We start from the raw sequence: 14,253 nt of genomic DNA, 5'->3' as shown, positions 1-14,253 counted from the left end.
GAACAGACCTCCGGAATGAATTAAGTTCTTAACCAGAGGTACCACTGTAGTGGGTCCAATGGTCAGGAAGGCAGTTTCTGCATGTGTTGTACAGGAAAGTGAGGGGCAGGTGGGACTCGTCACCTGGGAAGGTAGCTCATCTAGGAGGAGGAAAACTCTCACCCTAAACCTTCACTGCCTTGTGGCTGTACTAATCCGCGAGGAAGGCTTCAGGAGTAAACACTGAGGAAAAATCCATACCCGCTGTCTTGCGGGACATCTTTGGGAAAAGAAAAGGAGTAAACACTAGACAAAAAGAGAGTGGAGTCCTTAAGATGGTTGGCTGGTGCCTTGTACACCTCCTTCCAGCAACTCCTGCAGCCACGCTGGTGCCAAATGTCTTGCTCTGCTTTCCTTTGGACCACATCAGTGATGCTAAGAAGGGGGTCTTGTCATCTGGGCAGCCCAGGACCTCCATACACACTGCCCCAGACATGCGCCCCAGAGAGGTCATTTCTAATGCAGCAAAAAACATGCAGAAGGCAGCAGTTATGAGTTATCGTCACATCTGGCACTGTAGTTATCAAGCGGTTTTGTTGTAAGCCAAAAATCTCAGGGGATAAGCTATTTTTGGCTGACAACAGTTTGACTTGGCCCCCAGAGGTGTGCTCCATTGTCTTTCAAGACAAATGGACGCTAACAACCTTCTCACTGGACTACAACTCCCATCAACGCTGAACATTGGTCACGCTGGCTGAGGCTGATGGGGATCGGAGTCCAACAACCACATTGGCGACCCCTGACATGACTGAAATGACCCTGTTCAGCACGGTATAACTCAGCAACTGTTCTTTGAAGGAGACAGAGGACCACGGCTTCTGTTTCTACCAGCAGCGGACACCACTATAAAGAGGAGTACAGATCCCTCTCAGCCAATCAGCCATTGGTTAGGAAAGTGTGTCAGACTGCAGCTCCCATTAACCCAACAAGTATGGCCCATTGGCTAGGGATGGAGGGAGCTGCAGTCCTACAGAGTCTGAAGGACCACAGGTTATCCTGCCCCTGTTTCACAGGCCCGAACAATACAACAGTCATTTGCCAGCAACTAGGTAGTTGTGGTTCTTAAGAGCCAATAAATTCGGGATGCTGCCAGCCTTCACCCACATAAGCTGTCATGTTCAGTCTTCACTCTGCCCCCATTTTTGATGATCCGTCCCAACCACCCAAATCCTGCCCTGAATCTGCTCCTCCTCCCACTCCACAGGGTCAGTATATTTAAATCAAATCGACAGAGTGTGCTGGATTACCCAATAAACAGGCTCAGCACGTGCTTAGGGTGTCAGCCAAGAGCAGCAGCGAAAGAAAAAAATTATTGAAGAATTTGACATTTGATATTTAAAAAAGCATCAAAGGTGTCATCTAGAAGTAGCTGCTTTAATTTCAGCATGCATCTCAGTTTTGTGTGATTTTGAAAAACAATTTTTTATTGTATGGTTTAGCATTGCTTTCATTTTGAATTACATATGGGGGGAACTATATCTTTTCAGTGCTTAGGGTCTTAATCTGGCCCTGAATAGGCAGCTGCTGGTAGGCAGAAACTTGGATGAGGGTATTAAATGTGATGCCCTCAGATAAGGAAACGATGTGTTATGAGGAACGGCTAAGGGAGCTGGGCATGTTTAGCCTGGAGAAGAGGAGGTTAAGGGGTGATATGATAGCCATGTTCAAATATATAAAAGGATGTCACATAGAGGAGGGAGAAAGGTTGTTTTCTGCTGCTCCAGAGAAGCGGACACGGAGCAATGGATCCAAACTACAAGAAAGAAGATTCCACCTAAACATTAAGAAGAACTTCCTGACAGTAAGAGCTGTTCGACAGTGGAATTTGCTGCCAAGGAGTGTGGTGGAGTCTCCTACTTTGGAGGTCTTTAAGCAGAGGCTTGACAACCATATGTCAGGAGTGCTCTGATGGTGTTTCCTGCTTGGCAGGGGGTTGGACTCGGTGGCCCTTGTGGTCTCTTCCAACTCTATGATTCTATGATTGGTGGACTACAATTCCCATCATCCCTGACCACTGGCCATGCTGGCTGGGGTAATAGGAGTAAGCGTCCAGGAGGGCACCACATTGGTGTCCCCTGATTTAGGAGAACATGTACACGTGCCAATTGTCAGTTGTAAAAAATAAAATAACAATTTTATTATTTATATCCCGCCTATCTGGGTTTCCTCAGCCATTCTGGGTGGCTTCCAGCACATAAAAAATAAAATAAAAAAGCACTTTTTAAAAAAGCATCCAAATGGGAAGCCAAAAAAAGGATCAAGACACTTCAGGACATTTGAAGTAGCCATTTATGCCTGCCCTCCACCAGGGGTGCGGCCTGCGTGCGTTTTGAACTCGGGACATCAGTGCCAGAGCACAGTCTACTCTTTGAGTAGGCCCTGTGAGGGCGCTGACCTTCACAGCCTAGCCCTGCCCTGCCCTAGAGGTGGTCAGGGCAGCATGGATATTGGGTTGCCTAGCAACCACAGGCAGAGAGCTGCAAGGGCAGAAAGCATCGCAGCCTCCAGGTTGCCTAGCAACCGTTAGCTGACGGGGCCTAAGTACCACTGCCTCTATTCCTCCCACCCTTTCTTCCTTTGGCGTTCTGTGAATGACAGCCCGCCTTACTCAGGCCACAATCACTTTCTAGAACGGGGACAAAGTGTGTGGAGGGTGGGTGTGGAAGTTGGAAGGGAGGTGTGTGCTCACACATTAACTTCCCCACGTTTTTTCTATCCCATTAGCTCCAAGTGGCATGGCCAGTTGTTCGGGAGGATAGGAGTCTTAAGTCCAGCAACATCTAGAGGGTCACAGGTTCTTCTCCCTTCTAGTTGAACATAATTCCACCCCCGCTATCAGTTGATAGAACCTTTTTTTTAAAAAAAATAATAATCTTATATTCACAAATATAACTAAGTGGGGGGAGGGTAAGGACAATATATATAACATTTTTTTAAAAAAAGAAATGAAATGGAGCTAATATATGAATAACAAAAACCCCACCATCATTTCATATTAAGAATTTTAGTATTATTATTAATTATAATAATAATAGATATTCACACTTTGGGCTGCTGTCAACTCTCAAGTAGAAAATGGTCCCTGGTTCAATCCTCAGAATCTGCAGGCAGGACTGAGAGAACCATCTCTGAAACCCAGTCAGTTGCTGCCAGTCAGTGTGGACAATACAAAGCCAGGTGGGCTGATGTTTTCACTTCGTATAAAGCGTCTCCCTGTGTTCCTGAGGTAATCCATGTTTGATTCTGACTCTTAAAAAGAGTGTGTGTGCATGTAGGAAAAACATTCTTTTGATTATGTTACCTGACCCAAAGCAAAGGCATGCGGTCAAGTTTAATAATGAAAAAATCAGTTGTAAGTTCTTAAGTTCTTATGGGCTGCTTAGTCATTAACTCTCTTGCCCTTAATTAAGTCTGAGAACATATTACAGGCTTAGCATGCATCTGGGTTGTTCTTTTTCTCAATTTGGATCAAAGCCAGTCTGGGCGGAAAAACACCAGTATGCAATATTTCATTTTTTAAAAATGACAGGATCGATATGGATTTTGGCTCATGTTTTCTGTGCACTACTTCCAAACCAGCGATGGGAGAGCACTGAATTCAAAGTAAATGGAAGTGTGATGGAAAGGAAGACAACCCACTCTACCTGGAAAAGGTGAGATCACTGAACACACTCTTGGGCTGGGGCATTGTTTATGTGGTTTTGTGTTACTGATTTTAATTTTTTGCATCTTTATTTTTAGATCTTACTACGCTATACACATGATTTCTGTTGAAATTATTCAGTTTGGTTGTGCGCTTCCTGATGTGCTTTATTTATTGTTCATGACTACTTTTGTTATGTCTGTAAATATGTAAACTTTTTTTACATGTTGTAAGCCGCCTAGATTTCCCAGTAGTGATGTATGGAAGTGAGAGCTGGACCATAAAGAAGGCTGATCGCCGAAGAATTGACGCTTTTGAATTATGGTGCTGGAGGAGACTCTTGAGAGTCTCATGGACCGCAAGAAGATCAAACCTCTCCATTCTGAAGGAAATCAGCCCTGAGTGCTCACTGGAAGGACAGATCGTGAAGCTGAGGCTCCAATACTTTGGCCACCTCATGAGAAGAGAAGACTCCCTGGAAAAGACCCTGATGTTGGGAAAGACTGAGGGCACAAGGAGACGACAGAGGACAAGATGGTCGGACAGTGTTCTCGAAGCTACCAGCATGAGTTTGACCAAACTGCGGGAGGCGGTGGAAGACAGGAGTGCCTGGCGTGCTCTGGTCCATGGGGTCACAAAGAGTCAGACACGACTAAACGACTAAACAACAACAAAGCCGCCTAGATCATAGTTTTAGCTATGGAAAGGTGGAAACAAATAAGATGATGATGATGATATACACAGGCCTCTAATGCAAATGAATTTCAAAAGGAAGCTGGATCTCTGTGGAAAGTTGGAGGGAAGATTTTTTTGGGGTGCAAATTTTGCCAGCATTCCTTACTGCTATTCTTGTTGCCAAGTCGTAATTCCCCATCATGCAGGGAAGAAGACGACCGACGAGTTTCACACATACTCCTCCGACTCCTGTTCCCCACTTGAAATAAAATACAAAAGAGGGGTGCTTTCTCCCCCTCCTTGTAACCCCCACCTCTCAAATTTTTGCAGAACATTCAGAATTTCAAACGTTGGAGCAACAATGTCCCAAACTTCCTGCTTCTCAGTACTGAGCCTCTTTCTGCATCTGGTCCACAAAGGAAATCTCCATGGTCCTGATGACATTTGCTCTACATTTTGCCAGACCTGACTGCCGGCCTGGAGCAAAAGATGGAGACCAGGATTCAAATGCCACACTCAGCAATGAAGCACCTTGCAGGATTGTTGTGCGGATGACATGGGAAGAGGGAGAGCCACACGCAGCACCTTGAGTGCCCCGGAGAAAAGGTAGGAGCTAACAGAACTAACTCTCAAGCAACAAGCCAGTAGAGAAGGAGAGGGAGAGTTAATGGCAGCTCCTTCTTGGTCCTTTATACCAAGACAGACGATTGCTCCACCTAGCTCAGCACTGACTGGCAGCAGCTCTCTAAGGTTTCAGAAAGGAGCCTTCTCCCGGGTCTACCTGATGATACGGGTGGTGTTTTGGGTTAAAACACAGAGCCCAGGACTTGCCGATCAGAAGGTCGGTGGCTCGAATCCCCACGACGGGGTGAGCTCCCGTTGCTCGGTCCCTGCTCCTGCCAACCTAGCAGTTCGAAAGCACGTCAAAGTGCAAGGAGATAAATAGGTGCCGTTCCGGCGGGAAGGTAAACGGCGTTTCCGTGCGCTGCTCTGGTTCGCCATGGCTTAGTCATGCTGGCCACATGACCCGGAAGCTGTACACCGGTTCCCTCGGCCAATAAAGCGAGATGAGCACTGCAACCCAAGTCAGCCACGACTGGACCTAATGGTCAGGGGTCCCTTTACCTTTACTAAAGCAGATGATCAGTTGCGGAACTGTGACCCTTCCCCAACAGGAGAAGCTGCCTTATACTGAATCTAGGTAGCTCAGTATTGTCTCCTCTGACTGGCAACAGCTCTCTAGGGTTTCAAACAGGGGGCAATGATAAACTCTACACAGTGATGCCTGGGATTGATCCTGCGACCTTCTGCAAAGCAGATGTTCTGCCCCCAAGCGATCAAGGCCCTTCTCCTTTGCAGTTGAGTGTCTGGCAAGAGCATCCTGGAGGAATAAGCTGTCATGCTCAGCAAAGGGGATCTGCTAGCAGCTGCAGAGTGTCATTCTCCTCTGAGCCTTCCCTTCCTCTCCAGCACTCCGGGATGCCATTGCCTGCCCTTTTTTGTCCGCTCTCTCGTTACAGCAATTTGCCCAAGTGGCATTGAGTGCCCTCGGTCAGACCTTGTCGAGTCGCATTTCCATGGGAGCAGCAGCAGCAGCTCCCTTTAATGAAGGCTTAATGGAGACTCATCAGAACAGAGGAAGCTGCCTTCTACGGAGTCTGTCTTATGGGTTGTCTCCTGTTATACACAGAGTAGACCCATTCATAATAATGAGGCTAAGGCCACATTCGCACCATACATTTAAAGCATTATAGTGCCACTTGAAGCAGCCATGGCTTCTCCCCAAAATGCTGGGAGCTGCAGTTTGTTAGGGATGCAGAGAAGTGTTAGGAGATCCCAACTCTCCTCACAGAACTACTATTCCCAAAATTATCTGGGAGTGGGTGTTAACCACTCTGGGAATTGTAGCCCTGTGAGCAGAATGGTGTGTGTGTGTGTGTGCCTAATGACTCTCAGCACCGTTAACTAATTCTACAGCTGTTTAAATGTTTGGGGAGGCTTTTGTTTTTTGTTGTTTTAACTATTTACTTGTGTTTTCACCTTGTATTTTTATCCTGTGAACCGCCTTGAGATCTTGTGATGAAGGGCACTATATAAATCTAAACAACAACAACAACAACAACAACAACAACATTATTCGTGGGAAGCCATGACTGCTTTAAATGGATAAAGAAACAAACAAACGTATAAAAGGATGTCACATAGAGGAGGGAGAAAGGTTGTTTTCTGCTGCTCCAGAGAAGCGGACACGGAGCAATGGATCCAAACTACAAGAAAGAAGATTCCACCTAAACATTAGTAAGAACTTCCTGACAGTAAGAGCTGTTCGACAGTGGAATTTGCTGCCAAGGAGTGTGGTGGAGTCTCCTTCTTCGGAGGACTTTAAGCAGAGGCTTGACAACCATATGTCAGGAGTACTCTGATGGTGTTTCCTGCTTGGCAGGGGGTTGGACTCGATGGCCCTTGTGGTCTATTCCAACTCTATGATTCTATGATTCTATTCTATGAAACCCCCGTGTTGCAAAATATGACTCAGCAAAATAGAAAGCAACACGATGGCCAGAAACAATTACAGTATAGAAAACTTTATGGAATAATGCAAAATATCAAAACCAGCAAACTGAAGTCTCTGAAAGTCCTTGAATAAGTCACAGTGCCAGACTTTACCTGACGGAGACTACATAATCGCATGAGCACTGTTCCAGAGTACTTTTCATTTTCATGTATATTATATCAATTCGAAAAAAGATTGGTTAATGAAGAAATTACACATCTTTCTACTTACGAGTGTTTGTTGAACTAATTTGCTGATGAAGAACTGAACGAAACAGTAGTTGCTATCCGGAAACACTGTTCAGCAGAGTTCAGAGTTGGACATCAAAATTGGACATTTGCCGATTATACAAACCTTTACAAGCTTGATCTCCGCAGGGTAAAGTCTGGCACCGTGACTTATTCAAGGACTTTCAGAGACTTCAGTTTGATAGTTTTTATGTTTTGCTGTATTGATTTTAACTTTTGTTTGGAAGCCGCCCAGAGTGACTGGGGAAGCTCAGCCAGATGGGTGGGGTATAAATAAATTATTATTATTATTATTATTATTATTATTATTCCATAAAGTTTTCTTTACTGTAATTGTTTCTGGCCATCGTGTTGCTTTCGATTTTGCTGCTTTAAATGTATGACATGAATGTGGCCTAAGTGAGTCATGTCCATTATTTTCAGTTGCTCTGCTCGAAATAGGACTAATGTTTGATACCCAAGGGGCTGCGGGACAACGTCGCCTTCGAGACCCAAATATCTCAGAAGCCCACCCTATACTAAACTACAATGGGACTCCCTCCCCCTGTACCGTAGAACACCATTCCTGTCCAGATACCATAAGTGCCCCACTATCTGTGCTCTCCGGAAACAACAGAAGACATTTTTTGTTCCTATAAACTTTCCCAGCTGGAGGTCTAGTCTCTTCCATGGATTTCTACTTGCTATTGTTTTCAGATTTATCTGCTGTTATTTTCTGCATCATTAAAAAAACCAAAACTATTTTCCAGCTGTTTTTAATTGCATGTTTTGCATTGCCTTGAAACGTGTGTGGAAGGCGACATAAATACTGTATTTTTTGCACCATAACACTCACTTTTTTCCTCCTAGAAAGTAAGGGGAGATGTCTGTGCATGTTATGGAGGAAATGCCTACGGGTGGCATGCCTATGGATTTTCCTCCTCTAAAAACTACGTGCGTGTTATGGTCAGGTGCGTGTTATAGAGCGAAAAATACGGTAAATAGCCTTGGTTTTTCCCAGGATGGGGCTGCGTGGGGATGATGCCCCTGAGACTGGCAGAGAAGTTGGCAGCCTGGAACAAAGAGGAGGAGATGATGAAGAGTGTGTGTGTGTGTGTGTGTGCGCGCGCGCCAGCTGCTTTCACTCACCTTTTTCTTCCTGGCCTGGAATCTCACTGGGGGACGGTGACTCATTGGAGCTGAGCTGCAGAGAGACAGAGACAGACAGAGAGAGAGAGAGAGAGAGAGAAAAGGGCACTCCATTAGAACGTACTGTATTTTCGGGCACATGGCCTCATTTGCCTCCAAGCTCCCTTGTCATTCAGACATCCCTGTGTGCGTGTTTGCCTGTCAACGTCATGCAAGGAGAAGCTTCCGGAATAGCTACCAGGGAAAGAGAGGAACTTTATATAGGGTGGGTGTCTCACAGGCACCGCTAGGGATGTGCTGACCTCTCTCTGCACATCTTTTGTTCCTCTTCGAAATGATTTAACCCTGAAACACTTTTCTGTCGTGCGCCAAGTTTGTCCCAATGAAAAATCCCAAACCTTTCTTCCTTGTATGGGATTTGCTTCAGCCCCTTGATCATTTTGGATTTGATATCCCGCTTTATCACTACCCAAAGGAGTCTCAAAGCAGCCAACATTCTCCTTTCCCTTCCTCCCCCACAACAAACACTCTGTGAGGTGAGTGGGGCTGAGAGACTTCAGAGAAGTGTGACTGGCCCAAGGTCACCCAGCAGCTGCATGTGGAGGAGCGGAGATGCGAACCCGGTTCACCAGATTACGAGTCTACCGCTTTTAACCACTACACCACACTGGCTCTGCTGCGGCCTGTTCCGCAAATGTGTGTAATATCAAAGTCCAGCAGGTGATCTACACCCGGCAAAGTCTCTTTGGGTGGTTTCGAAAGATGAGAATGTGAGAAGAGCTTGCTGGATCCAGCCCATGCCCCCCCCCCCAGTCCAGCATCCTGTATTCACAGGGGCCAACCAGAAGCCTGTGGGAAATTCGCAAGCAGGACCTGAGAACAAGAGCATTTTCTCATCCTGTGGTTTCAGCAACTGGTATTCAGAAGCATTATTGCATCCAAAGCATAGCCAGCATGGCTAGTAGCCACGGAAAGCCTTCGTGAATTTACCCAATCCTTTTCTAAAGCAAACCATGTTGGCAGCCCTTACTGCTTCCTGCAGGAGCGAGGTCCATAGTTTAACTATTCACTCTGTGAAGAAGGACCTTCTCTTATTGGTCCCAAATTTTCCAATGTTCAGTTTCATTAGATGAAGCTGGAACAAGGAAGGTGCCCTCCGTGCTTTCGCTTCCTGCCATCACCCCATTCCAAATCCTCTCCACACTCCACAGACAACTAGATAAAAAATATTTTAAGTGAAATTAAATTAAATGCTCAAAATAGTTTTCAATTAAATCAGTGTTTTTTTTTAAAAAAACAGTTATATTAAATGCCACTTTAAAAAATGTGATGTAGCTTAAATACAGGCAGCCCCGTATCTGGAAGTTTTTAATGTTTTATTATGTTTTGATATAACAACAACAGCAACAAATTTATTATTTATACCCCACCCATCTGACTGGGTTTCCCCAGCCACTCTGGGCGGCTCCCAACAGAATTATAATAAATAAATAAAGTGATAAAACATCAAACATTAAAAACTTCCCTAAACAGGGCTGCCTTCAGATGATTTCTAAAAGTCAGATAGTTGTTTATTTCCTTGACATCTGATGGGTGGGAGCCACTACTGAGAAGGCCCTATGCCTGGTTCCCAGTAACCTCACTTCTTGCAGGAAAGGAACCACCAGAAGGCCCTCGGAGCTGGACCTCAGTGTCTGGGCTGAACGATGGGGATGGAGACGCTCCAGGTATATTGCGCCAAGCCTGTAAGCTGCCCAGAATGGTTAGGGAAACACAGCCAGATGGGCAGGGAATAATAATTGTCAGGGGTTTAGGAGCAGAAGCACGGGCAAGGGAGGAAACAGAGAGCGAAGGGGAGGAGGCAGAAGAAAAGATGAGTGACGACGACGACCCGAGATCTCCTAGTCTTTCCAGTGAATCAGAGGATTCACAGAAAGGAGCACCAGTGGCGAGGGCAAGGGGGGAGTCTAGGGGGGCACCCCAGGAAGACAGAGCCAGAGAGGACTCAGGGGGGAGCAGCTGGAAATCGGGACCAGCGTCACCGCCAGGAAGCAGGGAAGAGGAAGGGAGCCAGGGGGGAAGCGCTGGCAGCTCACCACAGGAGGGAGGACATGAGTCAGGAGTGGCCACACCTCCACAGGAGGGAGGACATGAGTCGGGGATGGCCACACCTCCATCGGGGAGCGAAGAAACGGTTGAGAGGAAAGTGGAAGGTTGGGCGCGCGCGCCAAGTTCAAATGCAGAGGAAGGCGGCGCAGTAAGCAGCCCCGAAAGAGAGCCAGGTCCTAAAGCCCGGCGCAAGGAGGCAGGAGGGTCTGGGTCAGCGTCAGAAGAATCCCGGAAGGAAGAAGCCCCGGGGGGTAGAGGGACCCAGAGGAGGACAGTCAGGAGGAAAAGGTGGAGCAAGGCTAGGATATTAAGTTGGTGCACACAGGGCGGAGACTCAGACGGAGCTTCGCCGACCTAGCTACTAGGCGTAGAGTTGCGCGCAGCAGCGTGAGAATGGAAACTGTAATTCAATAAAGACTTTTACTTAATGACCGCTGGCTAGCGTGATCCTCTGTGAGCTAGGATTTTCAAGCAGCTCTGACAGTAAGCTCCGTCTCTAGGGCAGGACTTTGTCGACAGGCACGCTGTGCAGTTGCTGCCGGCCACACTGCCCCTGCAGGTTGTCACGGTGGATGGCAGGGAGCTGCTCGGGGGGGCAAGTGGTGAAGCAGACGCCACCAATGGTGATGCGACTTGGGAATCACAGAGAGATCATCAGCTTCAACGTCACTCGACTATCTGACACGCCCATTGTATTGGGCATGAGTTGGCTGGACAAGCACAGCCCAGCGATGGCTTGGTACCAGAGGCAGCTGACCTTCGGCTCTTCCTTTTGTGCTGAACACTGCATCGTGCCCAGGCAGGAAGGAGAGGAAGAGGAGTCACAGCTGCTGCTAGGCACGCTGCAAGCGATTCCACACAAGTACGCTGAATTTTTGGAAGTTTTCTGCGAGAAGGAGGCAGACAGGCTACCCCCTCACAGACCATATGACTGCAAAATTGACCTGCTGCCGGGGGCGGCGCTGCCTAAAGGGAAACTGTATTCCATGTCAGAGGACGAACTGCAGGAACTCAAAGAGTTCATTGACCATAATTTGCAACGCGGCTTCATCCGGGAGTCCAGGGCAGTGGGGGGCAGTCCCGTATTCTTTGTTAAGAAGCGGGACACGCCCCAGAAAAGACTGGTAGTGGATTACAGGATTTTGAACAGTCTGACTAGGCCATCGGACTTCCCCATGCCCCGTATTGACGACCTCCTCGCAAAGGTACGGAAGGGCAGAGTGTTCACCAAGTTGGACCTGCGGGGGGCGTACAACCTCATTCGCATGCGGGAAGGAGATGAGTGGAAGACAGCCATGTTCACGCCACTGGGGACCTACGAATATAGAGTTATGCCTTTTGGATTGCAAAATGGCTCCCACGTTTTTCAAGCGTTTATGCATCACGTGTTGGCGGGACTTCTCTACAAGACGTGCGTCTGTTTCTTAGATGACATCCTGATCTTTTCGGAGTCGCAGCAGGAGCATGACGGACACGTCATGGAAGTGCTGAGCAGGCTAAAGCAACATAGGCTCTACGCCAAGCTGGAGAAGTGCCAATTTGACGTGCCGGAGGTGGATTTTCTGGGCTACAAGCTGTCTGACAAGGGGCTCGCCATGGACAGCGCCAAGGTTCGAGCGGTGTTGGATTGGAAGAGTCCGCGCAACCGGAAGGAGGTCCAACGGTTTGTCGGCTTTGCGAACTTCTATCGCAAGTTTATCAAGGGCTTCGCGATGCAGACAGCGGCCATCACTGACACGCTTAGCTCCAAGAAGAAGAAGTTCGTTTGGACAGCGCAGGCGGAGCAGTCCTTTCAGGCACTCAAGCGTCTCTTCGCGTCGGAAGAGCAGCTGCTTCATGTCAACCCCAGCAAGCCGATGAGGGTGGAGACAGACGCCTCGGACAGAGCCGTGGGGGCGGTCCTGTTGCAGAAAGACCCGCAGGGGGTGTGGCGACCGGGAGCGTTTTACTCCAGGAAGCTCAGCAAGTCCGAACAGAACTACACCATCTGGGACAGGGAGTTGCTGGCCATTCACGCAGCGTTCAAGGCGTGGAGGCACTTTCTGATCGGCGCCAAGCACACGGTGCAGGTTTGCACGGACCACAAGAATCTAGAGCACTGGCGCACGGCACAGTTCCTGAACCAGAGGCAGATACGTTGGGCTGAGTTCTTTGCAAACTTCGACTTCCGAATAGAGTATGTCCCGGGGGACACCAACATCATGGCAGACGCTCTCTCCCGTAAGCCACAGTATCTGGAGGACGCAACGCCAGCGGCCGCCATGCACATCTTCGCACCAGCAGTGTGGGCGTGCGCCGCGGCGACAGTGGACCTAGAGGCGGTGCGACGTGCGTTGCAGGAGGACTCCTTCGCACAAGCAAAGATGGCAGAGGTGCAAAGGGGCAAGGCAGCGGCCGACGGTTTCCGGCTACGAGATGGATTGCTCATCCGAAAAGGGGCCATCTACGTGCCGGGAGACGAACTTCGAGCCAAGGTGCTGCAGCAGCTGCACGACGCGCCCACGGCCGGGCACTTTGGCAAGGAGAAGACGGTGGAATTAGTAGCCAGGGATTTCTGGTGGCCTGGAATGAGAGGGGAGGTCGCAGACTACGTGGCGAGGTGCGACACCTGCCAGAGGGCCAAACCAGTGCACAAACCGCCGGCCGGACTGTTGGAACCGCTGCAAACTCCGGTCGAACCTTGGGAAAGGGTGGCTCTGGACTTTGTCACGGATCTGCCCAGCTCAAGGGGCAAGACGGCAGTGCTGGTGGTGGTGGACCTGTTTTCCAAGATGGCGCATTTCATTCCGTGTGCGAAGGTGGCCACGGCGGAGCAAACCGCCAAACTGTTCATAGACCACGTGTTCAAGGTTCATGGTCTGCCACGGTCTATTCTGTCCGACCGGGGGCGGCAGTTCATCTCGAATTTCTGGCAGAAGCTGATGGGCTTCCTGAACGTCAAGATCAACCTGGCGTCGGCGAGACACCCGCAGACCAACGGGCAAGCGGAGCGGGTCAATGCCATCATGCAGCAGTACCTGAGATGTTATGCAAATCAACAGCCTGCGACGTGGGTGGATTACCTACCGCTTGCCGAGTTCGCCTACAACAACACGAAGCACGTGTCCACGGGGGTCACGCCGTTCTTCGCCAACAACGGGAGGCACCCCAGAACCTTCCCGGGACTGGAAAGAATGGGGGAGGGGGAGCCGCAGACAGCAGATGCGTTCGCGTCGGAGCTGCAGGAGGTCCACGATCAGCTGAGGCGCCACCTGGAGCTGGCCAAGCACGCATACAAGGTACAAGCAGACAAGCACAGAAGGGTTGGAGAAGAGCTCCATGTGGGAGACTGGGTTTGGTTAGCAGCCCACGCAGTGCCGGCCAGGTCGTTGGCCAAGAAGAAACTAGGGCATAAGCAACTGGGGCCCTACCAAGTCGAAGAGCAGGTCAACCCGGTAGCTTTCAGACTGGCACTTCCGGAGGGTTCCAGAATGCATCCGGTATTCCACAGATCGGTGCTCACTCCCTACAAGGCACCGCACAGGTTCCAGGAACCCGGAACAGCGCCGAGTCCGGTCAGAGACAGAACAGGGCACGCGGAAGTGGCACAGAAGGAGCGCATCAACGAAGTCACTGAGATTTTGGACTCCAGATGGGGGGAAGAGGGGGTAGAATACTTTCTCGCCAAGGAGGGCACCCCGGCCAGTGCGAACAGCTGGGTGCCGGGCTACGCCTTGGACGAACCTCTCCTCAAAGACGAGTTTCATGCCCTCTTTCCCCATAGACCTATGCCAGCAGAATATTTTGACGACTGGCTTTTCACGCCCACACTTTCGGCCAGCACTTTCCGGGGGTTCGACTCGGACGAGGACCCGACA

This window comes from Podarcis liolepis (genome assembly GCF_965112155.1).
Source record: "Podarcis liolepis genome assembly, chromosome: 15".
Taxonomy (NCBI): Eukaryota; Metazoa; Chordata; class Lepidosauria; order Squamata; family Lacertidae; genus Podarcis; species Podarcis liolepis.
Note: the sequence above shows the minus strand (reverse complement) of the source record.